Source organism: Ochlerotatus camptorhynchus, unplaced genomic scaffold (assembly GCF_037179485.1).
Source record: "Ochlerotatus camptorhynchus isolate MF236.1 unplaced genomic scaffold, CSIRO-AGI_Acam_v1.1 ptg000547l, whole genome shotgun sequence".
Lineage (NCBI taxonomy): Eukaryota > Metazoa > Arthropoda > Insecta > Diptera > Culicidae > Ochlerotatus > Ochlerotatus camptorhynchus.
Window position 1 is genome coordinate 58,069 of NW_027041030.1, and position 22,076 is coordinate 80,144.

General features: G+C 40.0%; 1 pseudogene; it reads right to left on the reverse strand.

Moving 5' to 3' along the window:
- Positions 1–800: 800 nt before the first annotated feature.
- Positions 801–22,076, reverse strand: part of LOC135713219 (sarcosine dehydrogenase, mitochondrial-like) — a 43,133-nt pseudogene continuing 21,857 nt past the window's right edge.

The following is a 22,076-nucleotide window of genomic DNA, read 5'->3' on the forward strand; positions in this document are numbered from 1 at the left end:
TTAAAGCATGCTACACGTTTAAATCATGGTCTACAGAACCCTCATAAAACCAAAATTGTTACTTGGGACTACTCGAAGCTATCATCGTCGATTGCCATATCCCAGTCGAAGCCCGTACGCCATAGGTCTTGTATGGTGAACAGGGTCATCAGGCCCAATGGATCGAACAAACTCATTACTATGCTTAACACGATCCGCTCGGTAGATCGCTTGTCGCCAGACAGATAAGGCTGGATATTCTCATGCGCGAACGTGAACGCATCGGTTTCGGAGTCCCAGACGATAACTAACACCCTCTCATACCCTGTGGCCTTGACAGAATTGAAGTGGACTCATCTAGATGCTGAAGCACTTCTTCGGAGTTGTATACCCAGTTGTGGATTTCAAATCCGCCCTTGGAGACACGGTTAACGATCGCATCAACAGCTTCCGATAATCGCTCCGCAAACTCGCTGGCATGACGATCCTCCACAAAATGCACCTGACTTGGTGAACGCGTCGCTCCGAATATCGCAGAGTCCATCACGTACACCTTCCTGCTGTGCAAGAACCGCAAGTCGCTTGGTTGTCTTCCGGGTGAATCAGCAGCTGGTGAAACATCTACCGCATATCTCCACCGTGTTAGAGTCTTTTTTTTATCTAGGGACTACTTTTTTGTCCCTCTCCAGGCTTTGTCCAGGGGTTCAGGGTCGTTAGCTTGCTCCAGAGAGTAATTTAGCGGAAATGCTTCCCGAAACTTAGAAGATGGAGAAAATAAGGAATTGCGTGTTTAAATAAAGGGCTGAACGGAGTAAGTTAGTTTAATTAAGTGTATTGTACACATCGTAACAGCTCTCTTCCGGGATGTGCAACTCGTATCCCAACTCTCCGATGAAGCTCACTCGCAGGATTCGCACGTTGCACTTATAGAATGGGTTGATTTGGATGCTCAAAATGGCAGTGGAATTCGATGGAAGGAGCTCTTCATAGTTGAGATCGAAATCGGTGATCTTTTGATGGATCTCTCGGCTCTTTGATCCTTGGATGGACAATACGCCCAACTCTTCATTATGATCGGTAACTACCGCACGTAGGGTCTTCTCCTGGATCGTGGACCAGATGTGCGACTTGGTATGATAGGCAGGTGCTCCACCAGCTACAATATAGTAGCCACGTCCCTTGAAGATAGGATCGTGCAGTTCACCTTGGCCAGATTCGACAACGCTAACAGTGACATCAGCTTCAACGCCACCACGTTTGTTTAAGGCGCGAGTGTAGACAGTCTTATTGATGGGCTTATTTAAATCCACTCAGCGGCTTCCTTGGCCTGACTTCCGGTAAGGAACAGCTTGCTGAAATAACTCAGGTTGAAAACGGCTGCTTCCTGACGGCAAGTCAACGCTTCTTCTCCAATCAAATCATGATGTTCCGGGAAACCAAAAGAGTAGTCTTTCTTCAACGATTGGTATCAGTGTTGGGAAAATATCAAAAAATCAAATCTCACCAACGCCCAAGATCACGCTTGATTTTCGTACACAAAAATCCACAAGCAAACAACTGCGGTTGATTTTGCTAGCTGGGAATAACAAGCTAACAAAACTCACCAACTGCAAATCTCACCAAACTATGGTGAGATTGAGTTTAATGATTTTTGCTTTACACCCGAATGCAACCGAAACTTCCATAATGGCTTGCAGCAGTCCCTTCGCGTCTGCCATCGGTGAAGATTAAGAAGAGATAGCAAACTGTGCTTTCTATTTCTAAGAAAACGATGTGCAATGGAATCATTTTTGTGTCGAGTCAACGCTCTGCTTGATTTTTGGACGTTTTGAATAGTCTCGCAATATCAAAGGAGCTTGTAAAATCAATATCAAGCATGATATTTTGTTCTAATATCACGCGTGATATTGCGAGCGCATGAGAGCGGAACAATATCAATTGATTTCTGATGCTGCCAACACTGGTTGGTATTTGTATTTTTAAGATAATCGTAGAATCCGTACCAGTCGTACAGTTGAACGACTACAGTATCATCAGATAGGAAGCATCCCGGTCGTTCCCAACCATGTCGTTCCTCCATTACGGCTCCATGTTGGATCATGTGCTTGTGGAACGGATCCACAATAAAGTTTCTGCCAGCGAACGGTTCGTCATGGGGAAACGCAATACTGTAGCTCTTGGCATACGCTTCATGACTTCTCTCGGTGGCCCAGTTCAACGCTTTCTTCTGCTTTGGGGTGAACCGTTGAACATCGTACGCAAACAAGTGCAGGTCCGATCTGTCGTGAATGATCCATTGAGCCAGTTGCTCGGCACATCCACCACCAAGCATCATGGCAGCCGAATTGAAACCGCAGTTGTGGAACAGGCCATTGATTAAGGGGTCCGGGCCCATCAATGGTTTGTGATCGGGTGTAAACGATTCCAGACCACAGATCGTACTCTTAATACCCGCCGTGCCAAATTATGGGCAAAGCTTTATCGCACCCTGAATGTGGGTATCAAACACCGAGTAATCCAAATCATACAATCATAAATGGAAATCTTCCGGAATCTGGTTGAGCAAAACCGGGCTATTCTCGTAACCTCCCATGCAGATGGACTTTCCTTGGATGCGAAAATATATCGAGTAGTCATGGTCTCGGACATTTGGTGAATGCCGTCAATCGTTTCCGAAACGACATAAGCATGCTTCATAGGAATTAGTGGTAGATGGATACCTAATGGTTCGATAAGATCTCTTCCCCAAACGCCAGTTGCGTTCACGGATCGTTCCCTTGTTAGTGACCACACCTCTAACGTCATTAACTCCCAGTAAATTCTCTCCTGTGACGATCTTACTTGCCGAGCAATCCTCCACTACAGTTCCTGCATTCGCTGAAGCAGCTTTCGTCAGAACTTTACACATCATCGCAGGATCGACAACTCTTTCCCCTGGAGAATACAGAGCCCCAGTGAAGGACTCCGGATCAAGCAATGGGAATACCGTTGTTGATCCATCCCGAATTTTGCCCGGTTTCTTCCTCCAAACTCATCAGCAGGTTATGAGTAGCTGCCAGCAGTTTGATCTCCACATCGTTAGAACGCAAGCGCCACACCAGCCCAGCCGTATGCCATGTGGTTCCCGCAGTTAGCTTTGCCTTTTCCAGCAAAACTGCTCGGATGCCTCGCTTTGTAAGTTGATACAGCGTATTGCATCCAGCTGCATAAGTACCCATTCGTGGGTGATGCATCGACGGTGGTGACAGACATCGGTAGATTCACCCCTGTTTGGCGCCGTGGTCACGATGGAGGTGCCCCGTTGAGTTTTCTAGCTGCATGCGGAACTTCAACGATGGCGTTGATCTTCGGATATCAGATCTATCACTAGGGTATCTTCTCCCGGCGAGGGCAGAATCGTCACTCAGTTCTTGCAGCACTTCACGACTGGCCTAAATTGGCCTCTTCTTGCGGTGCACAAAGTTTAGTTCTCTAATAGAGAAAAATCCCACTGTGACAGGCTCTTTTATCAGCCTCGGTGTGATATATCACACCGACGATAACCTGTGGTTGGTGGTAACGCTTGACGAAAGGTGCATTCAGGAAGTGGATAGATTCGATTTCAAATTCAATGATTTTAATTCAATTCAATTAAATTTTTAACTAAACTAAGCTACTCACGTTATTTTTAGGTGTACCAGCATCGAATCTCGCTTCAGCCTCGTCATTCCGGTAGTCCAAGACAATCTTAGCGGCTGTTGTCTCCCAGCTGCTCTCAATTGGTTGGTGATAGAGGTTTCGACTAGCGAATATGAACTACCTTCGTCAAGGTAGTTTAAGGTCATCTGCGTATGTCCTTCAGTTACCAGCTTCACGTCGTTGAAGTAAATCAGGAAAATCAGCGGTCTCAGGTGACTACCCAGGGGTATACCCCATATATGCCGGACGTGGCTGCGAACATACGGGACTGGTGATCACCAATGACAACAGTAAGATAGCGATCGGTGAGGTACGACTGAAACCATAGCAAAAGGCAGCCGTGGATACCAAGCCTGTCCTGTTTTGCGGTTGATAAGCGGTGATTCAATTTATCAAAGGCTGCAGATAAGTCAGTATAAATGACATCCGTCTGAGCACGATCCGACATACTTTTAGAGATGTAGGAAGTAAGGCACAGCAAATTAGTAGCAGTGGAGCGACCAGCCATGCAACCATGCTGGTCGATACTAATATTAGGCTTACAGTGAACGAGTAACGGTTCCATAACAACGAGTTCGAACAATTTAGCAGCAGCGCTAAGCGCAGTGATGCCACGGTAGTTGGCAACGTCCTGTTTGTTGCTCTTCTTGCGTACTGGAAACCTGTGCGCTAGCTTCGAACAGGATGGGAAAACGCCGACGTCCACGGACCGTTGAAAAACGTGCAGCAGTGGAGACAGCAAACTGTCCAAGTGCGTTTTGATGAACGCCGATGGAATTCCGTCAGGACCCAGATTGTACGACGAATTGAGTTTGGAGGAAGCCCCGGAGCCCTGGTCGTCACTCAGTCTCTCGTCCGTTAAGCAAATTTTTCAGAGAACATCTGACAGATATCTTGCGTAGATGAGGCCACGTTACCATTATGTATCATAGACGACGCCAAACCAGCTTCATGGCGTTGTTCGTTGACAAACTTCCAAAACTGCTTGGGACGTGACTTAAGCTTTCTCTGCAATCCACGTCGATACTGAAGAAAGCACCATTTCGCAACTCGTTTGTATTCGTGATTGATCCTGACATAGTGACGTTGAAGGGATAGTGTGCGGTGCTTGGTGAATTTCCTAAGACGGCTCTCTTTCAAATCAAACATCACCACCTCAAATGAGAAAAAATTACGTTACTAGTGACGGGATAAACAAATTGATGAGTGAACTTCGATGCAAGGATAATTTAATATTGATATGAGTTCACCAGTTGCATACAAGTGAATTGGGATAGTGTGTGTCGTTTCAAATAGTAACAGTTGACATTTGTAGCATTTGAACTTCAAAGCTACACAGCTTTTTGTTTTGGAATCACCCCACTGTGCAGTAAATTTATTATTCATTTGAAAGGACATATTTTCAAGAACAAACTATACACATTACTCTTGTTTTTTCATCATTCGCACAAACAGACCACTTGTTGCATACTTGAGTCTATGTGTCACATAAAATCGCACACGGTGTGTTCTGCTTCAAGCGAATATCACGACGGCTACACCCATAGAGCCCTGAAGGATAGCGACTGAACACTTGACATCACCATCTTTTTCAAAGAAAACAAACCATTTTCTCTGCATGAATCACCCATGTGGCTAAAGATATAAACCCTTTGATGTCACATCCACCCATGAATCGTGCGTAATGGAATTTAATTTTAATTTACCTACGCTTCTGTTTATGTTGGTAGTGGAAAATGGATGCATCATCTGAAGCGTTTTCTTTTACAGCTTTTCATAGAAGATGGTGGTGGTTGTGGTACACGTAAAACTAATGGCATTAACGATTTTCTTACAGTAAATATAATGGTAGTTCTTACAATGAACTGTACTGCTCAATAACCCAAGCAAAGTTGGTTAGCAAAATGCAAGCAAATCGATATTAAAGTTTGCAGTTCTTATCATAATGAAATCATCTTAGATCTCTTTCTGGTATTTTATTTTAATTTGCCCCATTATACTCTTGAAAATCATCTGAAGAATACTCCTTGAATTGAATCGGCAATGGTCTTGAAATTATTAATAATTTATGCAGTATTACCATAGAGGTAACTCTAAAACCAGAAGGTCCCGAAGAAACGTGCTCAACTTTTTGGCTCAGCTCTGGTACTATCATCGTTCCCAAGCTAATCGATGTACCCCTCGATACATAGGAAAACCCATGAACCCCTCATTTTATCTGTCAAACTTTCATAGCGAATCCAAAAAAACATAGTGAAGTACTAGAATTTCAACTATAATGGAGTATGTTAATCGATTTGCTTGAGACCAATAGGCTAGTCATGTTGTGAGCCAATTTAAAATAGTTAGTTTCCACCTGTTGGTTCTACTTAGTATTCACTTTGTATTCTCCAGAAATTTCAACGGGATTTATCTAGGAATACCTTTTAAGTGTTGCTCAGGTTTTGCATAGATGCTTTATAATGCTCCTCATAATTTCCTTGGAATTCTACTAAAAAATATCACCGGAACATGATTGCAATTCCCTTGAAATTCTATTAGAATCATCATCAGAATTCAATTCCCACGGTATTTTTTCTAGGAATTGCTTTTCAGTTATAAATCCTTTGGAATAATTCTCGTATTTTTCAATAAATTCATTTCAGAATTCCCTTTGAATTTTGCTCCTTGCATTGGAATTCTACTCGTTTTGAATGTTTCCCAAGGATTCACTTGCAGTGAAGTATCAGATTCCATAGATTTCTCATTAAACATTATTAGGCAATCAAGTAAGAAGCCTCCTGGAATTATTTTCCGATTTCCTTTGAAGTTTGCCTGGAAATATTTTCAAATTTAATTGTAATCCTCCATTAAGCATACTGCCGAAGTATTCTCCGAAAATTCCCATGACATTTTGCAGCAGTTTTTTTTTACTGGTGCAGTTGCGATGGGTGGCACATCTAATTTCTTCAACTCTCCTTTTGTTGGCACTCTATTGTAATCTCAACGCCGTTGCTTAGTATCAGCAGTAAATTCCTTCTCTTCTTCTGAAACAGCTGTGGGAGGGACGGCTTCCAATCCACATGGGCTGTTTTCAACAATGTGATCATCAGTAACTATGGAATGGACAACGATGTTTCCGTTTTCTTCTACACTGCAGTACACATTTGGATCCAAAACAAGCATATCAGACATATCATATTGAAGATCATTGTCTCCGCTGGTATACACAATGTTTTGCTCAAACGATTCGGTGAAATCTACGGAATACGCAGAATCAACAATGCCTTGAGCCTCAGGACAAGCCTTGTTATTTCCAACAGCAAGTTCAACCATGACGTCGTTGGAAGGATCCCCATTCAAAAAATTAGACGCTGCGAAATCACTTCCCGAAAAAATGTGGCGGTTGATTGGGAGAATTCCGGTCGCTCGAAAACCGTTTTGAGCGGTCGCGACAGACGAGCTTGCAATGAATGCCTCATTTATCAAGGCAGAGACGTTGTAGATGGTAACAGCTTTTCCGGGATTTTGTTTTTGAAGCTTGTTGATGGCCTTGATATAATTAGCCTTAAGCGGCCCCATGAAGGCCACGTCTAAAGGCTGCAGCTTATGCGAGGTATGAGGTGGTATGGCTAGAATCCGAACATGGTTTTTCTTTGCTTTTTCAAGCATTTCCAGATTCCTTGTGTGGCTTGAATGTCCATCGAGAATAAGGAGCACTGGAGCATCTGCCGTTGTTTATGTGTATTCTAAAAAAATGGTCAAACCACATTGAACATATTTTTGTTGTACTCCAACCACTCGCGTTGCACGCAAATATAGTCTCCTGAGGTGCTCCAACCTTCAAAGCCTCGTTCATACGTATTCGTGGAAAAATCAATAGGGGAGGAAGGAACTGTCCAGCTGCTGACATGGCCATTATGGCTGTTGTGTTTACAACTCGCTCACCGGAGACCGCTCCCGCTACTTGACGCACGCTCTTCTCTGCTACAACTTTAAGAGCCCTTGTTGGAACCTGAAAACAAAGGTATATGTAAATAATTGTAATAATCGTCAGCTTTATCAATCAATTACTTACAGTACTAAAACCTGTCTCATCTGCGTTCCAAATACGGCTAGGTGGAAAATCGGCGCTGTCATATATATCTTTAAGGAGCTCATAAAACCGATCAACACTGACCCGGTTCAATCCCTTCAATCGAGCAAGAGACGTCGGCTCTGGAGACCTCAGTAAAAGCTTCGGATGTCGCTTCAGGAATCCCTCCAACCAATCACGTCCTGCAAGCTCCGTTTCACGACAGAAGGGATTGTTCACTAGATTTTTTCCGCTTATGAAAAGCGACGCTCCTCAATTCTTGTCTTGTCACACCAAGGCCATACTGGTTCATTTCAATGATGAACTGCACCCGCTCCTGTTCCTGGACCGTATTGAAGGACATGAAAATTTCAGTCCGTGTTCGTTGCGGGAGATGATACTTAGGTACCGTGAAAGTGTTTTCCTCGGAATCTTATAGATGATTGCCGCCTGCCTTTTCGAAAAACTCATACTGACCGCGTTCACTGCCGCCATAAGTGTGTCCTCCGTCCAAAGCCGCCGGTCCGTTTTCGTATGTACCGTGCCGATTTAAATTTCGGACACTTAAACTCGAATTTCGGACACTTTTAAAAGTTGATTATCTCGGTCGAATATGATCCACATGTCTTGTAAATTTTAAATTTTTTTGACTAGTGCCCTCCACGATCATCTAACATTATTACTTTGTTTCTAACTGGATGTAATATTTAATTAAAAATGAAAGTGTCCGAAATTTGAATCGTCCGAAATTTGAATCGGAACGGTATTTCCGCGGCATTTTGACCGATTAAAATAAACACCGTTCTTTTTGTTTTTGTTTTTTTTTATCATAGTCACTTTAACATCCTTGGGTCATTCGTGACTTGTCCGGGGGTGAGATTTGAACTCGTGACTTTGGCGTGAGAGGTATAGATGCTAACCACTACGCCGGGGTCGCCCCCAAACACCGTTCTTTTATAATTTGACGTTTGCCTTGAGTTGCATTCAGCGTTGCCAGAATGTTTTAAAGCTTATCGGTATCAAAGGTTTTAAAAAATCGGTATTTATCGGTAATTACTATTTTAATTAATTTTATATTTTGCCGTTTTTGAAAGCGAAAATTTTAACTTTTGGACTATGATCGGAACATTTCGGAAGAAAACTCCGGGGAATGTTTGAATTAGCTTCTGAAGGAAGCTGAAAACAAGAGCCAGAGAAGGAAGAAATAAGCTCTAAGAAGTCGGAAAAAAATCCGCGGAACTTCCAAGGTATAAATTGAGAAACTTCTGACGAAAATTTAAAGAAACTTTCAGGAAAAAAATCGGATTTCACATTCAAAGGAAGACAGAAAAGTTTCGGAAATCGGGAATAACTTCTAGAAGTAGCCATTTCCAGGGGAAGCCAGAAGAAGCTCAGAAAAATCTTCCAATAGAAGTCAAAAAAAAAAAACAACTGGACAAATTTCCAGAACTAGCATTTATTCCCGATATTTATAATTTTTAAAAGTTATCGGCACTGCCATTAATAAGCACGGAGCTTCCCATAAAATATTCTCACAATGTGCTAATGTTCGTATAACTTCCCTAACGTTAGATAAATTTGCACGAGCACTTTGGAACATTGCTGAAGTTTTCGGAAATTGCCTGAGTTTCTCGGAACTCCTTTAAATTTTAAGCGATTTCCTTGAAATTTATTGTATCTGATTGTCCTGATGTTCTCGGAGCCGAACTCGGAGCTTCCTGAAGTTCTCTCAATTCTCCTGAAACTAATGGAACTGTCCTGAAAACAATTAAATTTTCCAGAAGTTCTTTGGACTTGTGAAATATCCAAAATATTTATGATGTTTCCTTAAGCTCACTGGAGTTCGCTGGACCGGGTTTTAGAATTTTAACAGAAGTTACTAAAACATTCTTTAATTTATCGAAACTAACTCAAAAGTCTAGACTTTTCTGTAGTTTCACAACTTTTTAAAAGTTCCTGAAGCTAGTGTGGATACGCAATCAAAATCTAGAAGCATCCCCGAAGCTCCGGGAAGAATCACTGGAGCGAAGGCTGAAGAAGTTTCCGAGAGGAATCGTAAATAGAAAATTCCAGGGGAAAGTTATAAGAAAATCCAGGAAGGTAAATAATGTTTAAAACGTATTTCCAGATTCCCCCGGAATTACCAGAAAGAGCCATCGACTGTTCATGGGTAGCCAAAAACGGTGGGGAAATTGAAACAATAATCGAAAGAGTATCCAAAAAAATTGAGACATTTAAAAAGATACAAGGGTCGCACAATAATTTTCTCCGAAATTCTGAGCGCGGGGAGACAATAATCATTTGGATTATTTAAAAAACAAAAATCGGTATAAATCGGTATAACACCATCAAAAATCGGTATTCTGAGGAATCTTATCTGTGTATCGGTATCTAGTTCGGAAATCGGTATAAATACCGATAAATCGGTATAAAGGGTGTCCACGATGAAATTGCCACACTATGAAATTGCTCTAACTTTTTAACCGTTGGGTAGAATTTAATGAAAATTTGGGTGGATTTAGTTCATAGTGCATTATTTACATCCTGCAAGTTTTAAAGTCCTGTGATCAAAACTCGCGGAAATGGAGTCGAAAGAACAGCTCGTGCGTGATAAAATCTTGCGCATTCATCACGAGAACAAGGATCTCTCGCATCGTTCCATCGCTAAAACGTTGGGAATCGCGAATTCCACGGTGTCGCGAGTGATTAAGCGGTTCGAGGAACGGTTGACCACCGATCGGAAGCCCAGAAGTGAAGGAAAAAGTATTCCGTACAACACCAAAAATCACAACCGCGTAGTTGGGGCCTTCAACCGAAATCCGAACGCCTCCGTTAGGGATGTGGCTAAGAAGCTGCACCTAAGCCGAAGTTTTGTCCAGAAGGCCAAAACTAAGGCTGGGCTTCGAACGTTCTAGGTACAAAAGGCCCCTAATCGCGACGAGAAGCAGAACAAGTCCGCCAAAACCCGTGCCAGGAAGTTGTACCTCAACATGCTGACGAAAGTTGAATGCTGCATCATGGACGACGAAACATATGTGAAGGCCGACTTCAAACAGATCCCCGGCAACCTGTTTTTCACGGCCAAGGATAAGTTCAGCGTTCCGGAGCATGTCCGCACTCAGAAGATGTCCAAATTTGCGAAGAAATTCCTGGTTTGGCAAGCCATCTGCACGTGCGGGAAGCGGAGTGCACCTTTCGTGACCCAGGACACGATGAACGGACAGGTGTACATAAAAGAGTGCCTCCAGAAGCGGCTGCTTCCTCTCCTGAAGGCCCACAACGTCCCAACAATCTTCTGGCCGGATTTGGCCTCATGCCACTACTCCAAGGACGTGCTGAAGTGGTATGCGGACAATAAGGTCAATTTCGTGCCGAAAATGTTCAACCCTACCAACACTCCGGAGCTCCGCCCCATCGAGAAGTACTGGGCGATTATGAAGCAGCACCTTCTTAAACGACCTAAGGTAGTGAAGACAGTCGAGGAACTGAAGAAAGTATGGGTTTACATGCAAAAAACGGTTGATTCACAGGTTGTGCAGAATCTTATGGCCGGGGTTAAGGCCAAGGTGCGGGCATTTGCGTATGGACTGTAAATAAAATACGAGTAAAATGGTAAAATGAAGTTTAATAGTTATTTCTCAATCCCTGAAAATTTGATGGCAATCGGATGAAAACTCGAATTTTGCGAATCAATTTTGTGTGTGGCAATTTCATCGTGGACACCCTTTATCTGGCAACGCTGGTTGCATTGCTACGCGCACTATGTATTGCTACGCGCACTATGTATTGCTAGAATGATGATTTATGAAGAATGTTTTTTATCGGATGCAATCTGAATCCAGATTAAAGTGTCATCTTGGAAAACTTTTTACTTTGAAAACAAATTCTGTTAAATTTGTGGAATATTTTAAACGTATTGATTTAATTCTAACATCATCCGCTATGTAAAGCCTTAAAGATATTGAACAATGTAATGATGTTAGTGTAAATTAAACAATATGTAACTATTATTAGCTTTATTTTATTTTTGCATGACGCATTTTGACCCGCCTAGAGTTGTTGAAGTAAATTTGATCAATTAAAACAAAAGCTGATAAACGAGAAAGATTTTTTGCTGGCAATTGAATACCAGGGCCACTGTTTGTGAGGAGAACAATGCACAGGTATGTCCTTTGATTGTTTTTAGCGTAAAACCTTACGCAAGGCATCGTGAAAATTGTATGAAAAAGGCCGAACAAAATGTTTTTCATTTTTGCAAGGATTCATCTTGTATAAAATGTTTATGTTATCAAAACCGTCTTTTTATTGTTTAAAAGAAGAGATTGGCATATCAAACGCCGTTTGAAAATGTTTTTTTCGTCAGACATAGCAATGGGGCGTTTTGCCCCGACTGGGCATTTTACCCACATTTCCCCTACTGCTGACTCTTCTGAAACCTTTGGAAGAAATGATAAGAATTCACTTCCAGGGTCGACTTTCAACTCTGCCGGGAAAGAAAAAATATTCCCCCTCTTAACTGAACTATTTAAAGCCAGTGTTGCTTTGATCACATACCAAAAACATGGAGAGAGGTTCGAGTTGTCTTCATTATAGAAGCTGGAAAAAAGGATAAAACAACTCCGAAAGCCTTCAGACCCATAAGGTTTTCCTCTGTTCTATTGAAGACAATGGAAAAATTTGTGGATGTCTTCATTAAATCAACAAGTTTACCTCTTAGCAAATTTCAATTCGCTTATCAATCAGGTAAATCTACGATAACGGCATTACAATCGCTGGTTAATAAAATCGAGAAATCCCTTGAAGCCAAGGAAATATCCGTGGTTGCTTTTCTTAATATTGAGAAAGCATTCGATAATGCATCCTACAGCAAGGGGCTTGGATAACTGCATTATCGAATGGATAATGACGATGCTCACATATCGAGACATTTATGCTGATCTTGGAGGTGCGCAACTAACTAAAAGATCTATGAAAGGTTGTCCTCAAGGAGGGGTACTATCACCCTTACTGTGGTCTTTAGTAGTGGACGAATTTCTTAAAAGTTTAGCGGAGCAGGGTTTCGAGGTGATTGGTTACGCATACGATGTGGCCATTATAGTGCGGGAAAATTTGAGAACACGATTTCAAATCGGTTACAAACTGCCCTAAACATGACCTTCCATTGCTGTAGAAGAGAGCAAAAACTGTTATAGTTCCATTCACCAAAAGGAAAAAAAAATATGTTTACACGGCCTACTCTAGATGGAGTTCGAACTCAGTTCGCAGATGAAGTTAAATACCTAGGTGTTACTTTGGATAGGAAACTGAACTGGAACTCTCATCTTGACAAGGTTATCACTAAGGCGCTATGGGTCTGTAGTAAAGCTGTGGGGAAAACGTGGGGAAAACGTGGGGATTACGACCGAATATGGTACACTGGATTTATTCGGCCATAGATCGACCAAAAATTACGCTTAAGACGTTCACATGTCAATCGAAGCTAGTGTGCACGCTATTTCAAAACTACCCAAATTTGGGTAGAATCCACCCAGATTCGTCAAAACTGAACCTACCCAAAAATGGGTAAACTGTGTTGGGAGTGACAAGCTGACAAATGAACAACATTGACATCAATCCGATCGACGTTGTCCATTTGTCATCTTGTCACTCCCACCACAGTTTACCCATTTTTGGGTAGGTTCAGTTTTGACGGATTTGGGTGGATTCTACCCAAATTTGAGTAGTTTTGAAATAGCGTGTGAGAATGTATTCTTTCCTTAAAGCAATTGGCCGAAAGGAACGAAATCATATTATACTGGGTGCCCGGCCATTGTGGCATTGAAGGAAATGAAAATGCCGACAGTCTAGCAAGACGAGCTTCTGCATCGAACTTCATCGGTCCGGAACCATTTTGTGGAGTCCCTGAGTGTACTATAAGGTACTAAAAAGTTGGGAAACGTCCATAGCAGAATCCAACTGGAACGCCACAGATGGCCAGACAGGCGAAAAGATTTATAAGACCAACTGCAGCAAAAGCCCGGATTTTGCTTAATCTTATTGAATGAGATCTTCGGGTAATAACTGGTCTGATGACTGGTCACGGCCCTAGCAGATATCACTTATATAAAATAGGAAAAATTCCGTAAAGCAAATGTTGGTTTAGTCAATTTGAAAACGAAGCTGCTGAACATATACTCTGCAGCTGTGGAGCACTGTTCAACCAAAGAATGTCAATATTTGGAAAAGGGATATTAGAACCCTTTGAAGTTTGGCAAATCAATCCCAAAATGGTATTAGACTTCATAAGATGAGTTGTGCCTGATAGGGACAGCGTGAAATTTCAACAAATTGTCTGTTTTTTTTTAGAGACACCCTAACTCTATTTATGAAAGTAGCTCAATTCACGAGATACAAAAACGTTATTCTTAATAAAGTTGCTAATAGCTATAACTTTCATGAAGAATGTATTCATTACTTCCATCACACAGCACCGAGCACGCGAAAAGAAAAACCCACCGAAGCACAAACCAGCTAGCATGACGCTACAGCAACAATTCTATTGATACCAAGTTCTTGTTCCGGAGTTTTCACAATAATGTTCAGAATCTTCATTTATTCACATTATTGAAAACGAATTTCTTTTTGCATTGATACCAGCCAAAAAGCACGCGGAAAACAAAAAAATTGTGACAGCGAATTTAAAACCAACCGTTCTCGGGTAGAGCCTACTGCGCACTCATTAATTCCATCACACAAAAAAGTTATTTTTTTTTTTATTTCAATGATAATAAGAACCGCCCAGAATTCATTGTCATAAACATAAGGGCATAGCTATAAGGAACAACTTCGTTTCAACTTTTTTTTTCTAAAATTTCAATTTCAGGCTCAAAACTTATCCTTTCATCTAAGCTAAATCTTCATTCTGGACCACTGTGCATTGTAGAATCTGTTCATGAAACAGTACAAGTTCAGTTACTTTTTTTTCAATGCAAATCTGTAATAGAATCCTACGTTTTCTAGTTGGGTGTAAGTATAACTTTACTGTACAGCAACAACATCAACTACGAACGAGCTTACTCCACCGTGATTCTTTTTGATTTGCATTTTTATTATAAATTGAATGTAGGTTGACTGGAGTGCCATACCAACGACCCAAGTAGGAGAAAGGGTTGTTTCTGAATGCATTTACTTTGTATCCTAAGGGAACTTCACTTGATTGGATCATATTCTTACTGTTTCGTTTGGCTGTATGGGAACGAACAGAATTTCACATAAATTGCAACCCTTCTATTGTTTAAATGTTGAGCAGCAGTTTATAATGCTACAATGCTGGCTTTTGTTGCTTCGATTGATTGTGTACTCAGTAATTGGAATAGGTCAACTGCAGGGCACACCTACAAGGCAACTGTGCAAAAACTCCTGCGAGAAGCTTTCATAATTAATTATTGGAACAGCATGGATGGAACCACCTGCACGTGTCTATCGAACACCCACTTACACACACACACACACGCACACCTATATATATAAAGGCTGTTGAAATGCCACGCAAGTGTTTGTTTCCCCGGCTATGGGCCGAGATCGTCGTCCCGATGGAAGGAAAAATCATCGGACTAATTAAAGATGATTTAATTTCCTCTTGGTGCCCTATTTCGGTGAAGACTGCTGACAAGGGAAGCCGGATATTTCATCAACAGCCCAAGCAACACAAAAACAACTTTAGGTATGCTGCGTTCGTCAACACAAAAGAAGCTCGACGTTGCACTGTGGGGATTCGGGTGGCCAATAATGGAAAATTAACTTTCTACAAAGAATTCCATGAAACACATAATTGTTCACTAGGGTCAATGAGCCAAGTTTGTACTGGAATTCGGCCATTTTGACTCTTGTCTAATTTTGCAAAATGGTGTATTCGGTATTTTCCAATAAATCATAGCACGAAAAGGGCTCATCTAATCGAAATTACTTCTGAGACAAAGTTGTAGGAAGCTGGTTTGCATTTTAAGAAGAAAAAAACTGTTAACACCTCAATATAAAAAGTACATTTATTACATTTCAAAACATATAAAAATGCAAACTTTTCTAAAAAGGTCACAATGGACACTTCAAAATTGGATCGTAGAATAGCTTCTTTCAACGGGTTTCTAGTTATGATTTTTTAAATCCATGTATGAAAACATATACGACTTTTAAAAAAAATAGCTTTGAGTAAAAAAGGTCTCTTGACCAGTGGAAAAAAAACATAATCTCCCATGCCGAAGACATGTGCACATTTCCACGCCCAATAACAAATGAAGTCTGCAAGTAGCAGACGAAATACGCGTGTCTGTCAAAAGATAAGCATTTATAACGGAATTAAAATGAAATAAATAAATACACTCATAAACTGCCCATAATCGCAAGTCAGTCCCATCTGACTTGTGATTATATTTAACGTCAATGAGAAAAATAACCGCAAGTCAGTCACAATTCCATGACAATGCTGCATTAGTTAAGCACAGTATTGAACAGGAGAAAGATACCATGGTCCCATAGAATGTTATTGAATGTTTCTGGATTTGTTCGGCTGGTTTCAGAGCAATGACCGGAAGATATTCTGGTGAGTATGGTTCTTCATCAGACCAGACCCACCATGCGATAAATTGAGAATTCAAAAATAAGATCAAAAAGAGTCATGATGAGTGACCAGCACCATGTTGGCCACACCCGGACATGTTCCAGATACCCTAGGGGAAGTGGACAAAATCTGTCTTGACACAAATCTCATGATGCCATGTGTGTTCTAACATTTCTAACATATTTTTTCTAATGGGACTGACTTGCGGTTACTTTTCGCTGTGGGACAATTTGACTTGGTATTGTTTTTCATTTTTCTTGAACAAACCACCTTTTTTCAATAGCACATCTCAAAAAAACATAGAAAGATAAACTGAATAATGATGCTAACTCAAAATTGATCAAAATGCAGATGGGACTGACTTGCGATTACCGGCAGTAAAGATCTTCATTATTATTATTACGTACATCTCATAGTTTCATAATTTCTAAAAGCAGCATTCCAGCTGTTATGAGCATTTGCATGCCTGGAGATACTATTATTTACCTGGATTCGTTCATGAACTGGCTGTGTTGGTGTTAGATTAGATTATATTAGAATTTCATAGAAGTTCTTGTCAGCATTTCATTGGAAATCTTGTCATAATTTGCTTAGAGTAGTCTCTTCAGAATAACCATGCATGGGTAATTTTCCTTTTATGGACCCCTTCCTCTAGTGGACCACATATGGATTATTTTTTTTTTTGTTCATTCATTTATTTGATAAGGCTCAACCGAATTAACTTTACAGAGCCGAGGATTCTTGGTCACTATACAATACATCTTAAAACTATAGTCAAAAGGTACAACACAATAAACACTTTATCTTCGGCTATCCAAAAAGCATCCTCCATTAGAACTGGAGCCGCTTCCAGTGGTTTCATTGTATGGCAGTTACGCCATCGTAGGGCAAAGCGCTTCAATTGCAGCAATGGACGCAAAACGTGGTCAACACTCATACACTCATCACGAAACGGTTGCTTTCCAAAGTCGACGACGCATCGACCGAAAGAACTGCTGATGAAGAACAATGAGGAGGACCACACAATCGTTGCTGCCGAGAAAACAGACGATCGCGTGGCACACATCGAGAGTGGCCAGCTTTTGTCGACAGCCGAGTGAACACTGACATATGGATTAATGCCGTAGTATTGAAAAATTTGAGCAATTTACATGTGAATTCCATCGGGAAATACCTTCTCCAACTCATCTGCATCGGTTTCTTGTAAAATATTGGTAAAATACTATGTAAACCAGAGCAGTGCCGGTGGTGTAGTGGTTAAAATGATTGCTCCTCACCCCAAAAGGGCTGGGTTCAATCCCATTTGGCACCGCAGGGATTTTCTAAGGCATACAATCTCTGATCACGCCTTTCTTCTGAAAGGAAGTAGAGCCGTTGGTCCCCGGTCAATGAGTTGATGGGTCGATATGTAGGGTCCAGGTGTGGGAGCTACCTCCCTGATGTCGGTAGCATCGGTACTCTCAGTACGGAAAACAAGATCGACGGAAAACAAACCAAGGAAAAACTTACATTTTCATAGGAAGAACGCCAGCAACTGTCAAATCCACTAAATCTGAATATGTAGGGGAAATGGATGTAATGTCAGTCTAAATGTCTCTAATTTGGGCCCATACATAAATTCAGCAATCGACTAAATTTTCAATAGCTACCAAAAATATCCATTAGTACCGTCCCAATGACGCGTTCATCCAGATAAAATTGATAAATAGCAGATTTTTAGCGATGGGCCCAATCTTAGATCCATAGGCCAACATTAGAGCCATTTTCCCTACGATTTTTTTTTCTTTTTTATGATTTCCCTCGATCTTGTATTCCGTCCTGACTACACAGCAAAAAATTAATTTTAATATCACATCAAAGTGGATACACTTCAATCATATCAAAAAATATGGTGTAATATTACTTACCAAAAAGGACAAAATTATCGTTAATACAGTGCATGAACTAACATTACGTTGCTTTTACTGCATTTGTTTATTTTTGTGGCCATAAAAATTACATGAGATTTTCGACATGATTGAAGTGCATCCTATTGGATGTAATATTAAAATTTATTTTTTGCTGTGTACCAATACTACCGACGCCAGAGGGGCAGCTCCCACACCTGGACCCTACCTTTCAACCCATCATGGACCGAGGACCAACGACTTTACTTCCCTGGTACCGGCTGGGTGTTCCTGGAAAAAAAAAGTTTTTTAGCAATAACTTTTTTATTTGAAATTTCTCATGAAAGTTATCTTCTAGAGAATTTTAAAACTCTTTTAGACGAATGTTTTATACTTGAATTTGTTGCCTGTATCTCTTTTTATAAAAAAGATATACCCAAATATAGTAAAAAATATGACTACATTTAAATTGATTTTATACGAGTTTAAAAAATAACATACCTCCAATTTTGTCACAATATTGATAATTACATACGCCCTTTCAAATGCCGTAAAAAAACTTTTTTTTTTTTGTTTGCCCCAATCAGAGATATTAACATTTAAAAAGTGCATATTTTTAGTATAAAAACGTCAATAACTCTTGATCGGCGAAAGACATTGACAAGCTTTGTGTAGCAAAAACTTGCGCCTTCTTAAGATCTAAAAGTTATCTGAAGACACTTTTGCTGAGAAATTTGAAATAAGAAAACTAGAGCAAAAAAACTGTTTTTTCAAGAGCCACCCTAACTCAATTCAAGAAAATAGCTCTAAATCGGCCAATTTAAGAGATACAAAAAAGTTATCTTTAATAAAGTTGCTTGAAATTAGCTCAGCTACAACTTTGTTCAAGAATGTATATCTTAATTTATTCAAACAAAAAAGTTAGATTTTTGATTTTAATGATAATAGGAACCACCCTAGAATTCATTGTCATAAAAATGAGGGCCTAACTATAAGGAACAACTTTGTACAAGAGACTTTTAGTCTAAAGTTTCAATTTCATGCTCAAAACATATCATTCCACCTAAATCTGCATTCTGGACCACTGTGCATTGTTTAAGACTATATTGAGCCTGTAGAACTTCAAGATCCTAGCTCCAGAATAGTTTGGAGAGAATTAACTATCTAATTGTTACCATTCTATGACGTGCATATTACTATGACGCTTTACATAGCTCGGATGATGTGTTGAATATGTCGTAAACATGCGTATCAAACCACATTGAGTTTATAGAACATCAAGATTTTAACTCATGGACATTTTGGAGAACCCAGAAGACTTCACGATCTCATAATACGAAACTTGTTAAATAGTGAACCTATAACAAGCAAGGAACTTTTTGTTTTGGCCACCTACTTGTATGGAGATTCACCACAGTGCGTTGGCGTGGTTACGCTTTCTTGATTGAGAAGGTCTATTTTTTCTGCTTTGAGGGAACAGAAGTGTGAAAAGACAGGAAGAAGCAGCACTTAAAGGCAGTTTAGGGTGGGGGTGGCGAGGATTGGACCTTGAAGAGTTGGAAAGATTTCAGTGGAATATATTAATTATTTCCATGGTAATCTAAAAATAGATGCATTTTTGGTTTATTATGCTTCCTTTTTATCTAATTAGCATGGGGATAAATAACCACCTTAGGAATACTCTGAAAATACATTGTTTAAATTAATTGTTAAATTCCGTAAGTGGGGGTGACATTGTGCCAAAATATCAAAATTCCTCGTTCCCTATCTTACATCATTCACATTTTAGCAAGGAAAACAATGTTAAGCATGCAATGTTTTTGCTACTATTTATGACATATTACTTTATGATGATGATGATGATGGTCCCACTTCTTACCCCTAAAAAGGTTTGAGTTGGACGATTTACCTCTAAAATAATTAAATATGACAATTTAACCAGGTTTGCAAAAAATCGAACTGGTTACAATTACAGATATAAATTCCCTCTAGAGTTTACAGTTGCTTCATATAAATGTGGAAAAGCTCAGGCGTCCACCTCTTAGTTCGCCTTTTTGTCCACCTAAAATATTCATAAGTGTTACAAGTGATCAAGAGTTAATGAAAAATCAACAAAGCATCCTATTACACTAGCAACCCCGCAATCTGATGCTATCATAATTTTCAGCAATGTCAGGAATGCTTACCAACCCTCGACATTCGCCAGAAGCTTACTATACTACTAAGTTAAGGTATCTTCCAAATATGCTTCAAAGTTGCATTTTTTTAAATCGAATTTTAAAATCAGTCCTTCAGCTTTTAAAGCTTTTTGAGGCAATTGTAAATGAAAAATTATTTCTTCAAACCAAAAATAGAAATACTGACATGCAACACGGCTTCTTTAAAGGACGTTCGTCCTCGAAAAAAATAGTTGAATTTATAGACTATACATTAAATGCAATGGATAATGAAAACCACGTAGAAGCCCTCTATACGGACTTTAGCAAGGCATTTGACTGAATTGACATTCCAATGCATACCAATGACGTCTTACGGTATGGATATGTAATTTGTTCAAATCACCCTTAATTGGCGCACACTATAAATATTCTTCGCAACTATTTTCTTACGCTTATTTTTTACGACTAGTCTTAAAACTCACTACCCTCGACAGCCAGTAAGAGCTGCAGTATTGTCTCAACTGAAATGGGGATTCCACGTCTTATGGCTGAATGGGGTCATCAAAACGGAATGTTCATCTGAAATGATTTTCAAAGTTCATAATTCCGCTCGAATCACTCTCACTGCTCCGGTGATGGTTTCTTATTTTTTAAGGTTTGTCATTATCGTAATCATAACAAGAAACACCAGGGAAAGCTCATAAAACAGAATGACCTACCATCTCCGGTGGCTAGTCGATATTTGCGAGGGAGGAATGGTTCCATTTAACCTTTGACCGCATCCGCACTAATTTCTAGCTTGTAGCTAGCTCAGAGATTGCTTCCGACCACATCCGAAGCCAATGCGGGTCGTTCGAAAACTTTCATTGAACATGAATTTAATATCTGTGGTTGAATAGGGGGAAGCGGATAAACCCGTTCCACTTCCTAGCTTCCCGTTGTTCCCGCATTTTGGTCGTTTTGAATGACAGCGTCAAGCCAATGCGTGTATAACAATCGACTGCTTTCAGGTCAACTTTGTATTGGGGTGCTTCAGTTTGTAAAAAGTGTTAGTTTTCTCATAGGTCACACTTTAGTTTTAAAAATAATCCCAAAATATGAGCCTGTGCACTAATGGTAATGATTTCCGAAGATGTAGAGGTCGAAAATATTGTATAGGAATTATTATGCAAGAATTTTAAATTTCAATAATATCACTCTACCGGCGGTTCTAGTTGGCCAAAAGCTAAAAAAAAATTAACATGTGGTAGCTATGACAATGACCATCAATCTACGTTTGGACAACTACACAGATAAAAATTCTGAATTTTATTTGTGATGTAAACATTCATTCACGTAAACTTGTATTTAATTTCACGCAACCGAGCAACTTGTAAACAATGTTGTTTACAAAGATGGGCTTTTGTATACAATATTTGCTACATTGCATGAAATGTGTCATAACTTTACATGATATATAATGTAAACGTATATGATATGTGACGCTCCATTTATGTGCATCATATTGAATAGAAATTTACACTACTTTTTAGAACTGTGTAGAACCAAAACTAGAGCGATGCATAGAAATTCATCAAATTATCTATATATTTAAACTTAAAATTCTATATTTTAATTTTTTTTTTCCACTGACTCATATTTTGCGATTTTCCATCAAACTGGATGGTTGTAAACATAAATGGTTTGAATGCTACTTATCTGACAGAACTTAACGGGCTGTTTTA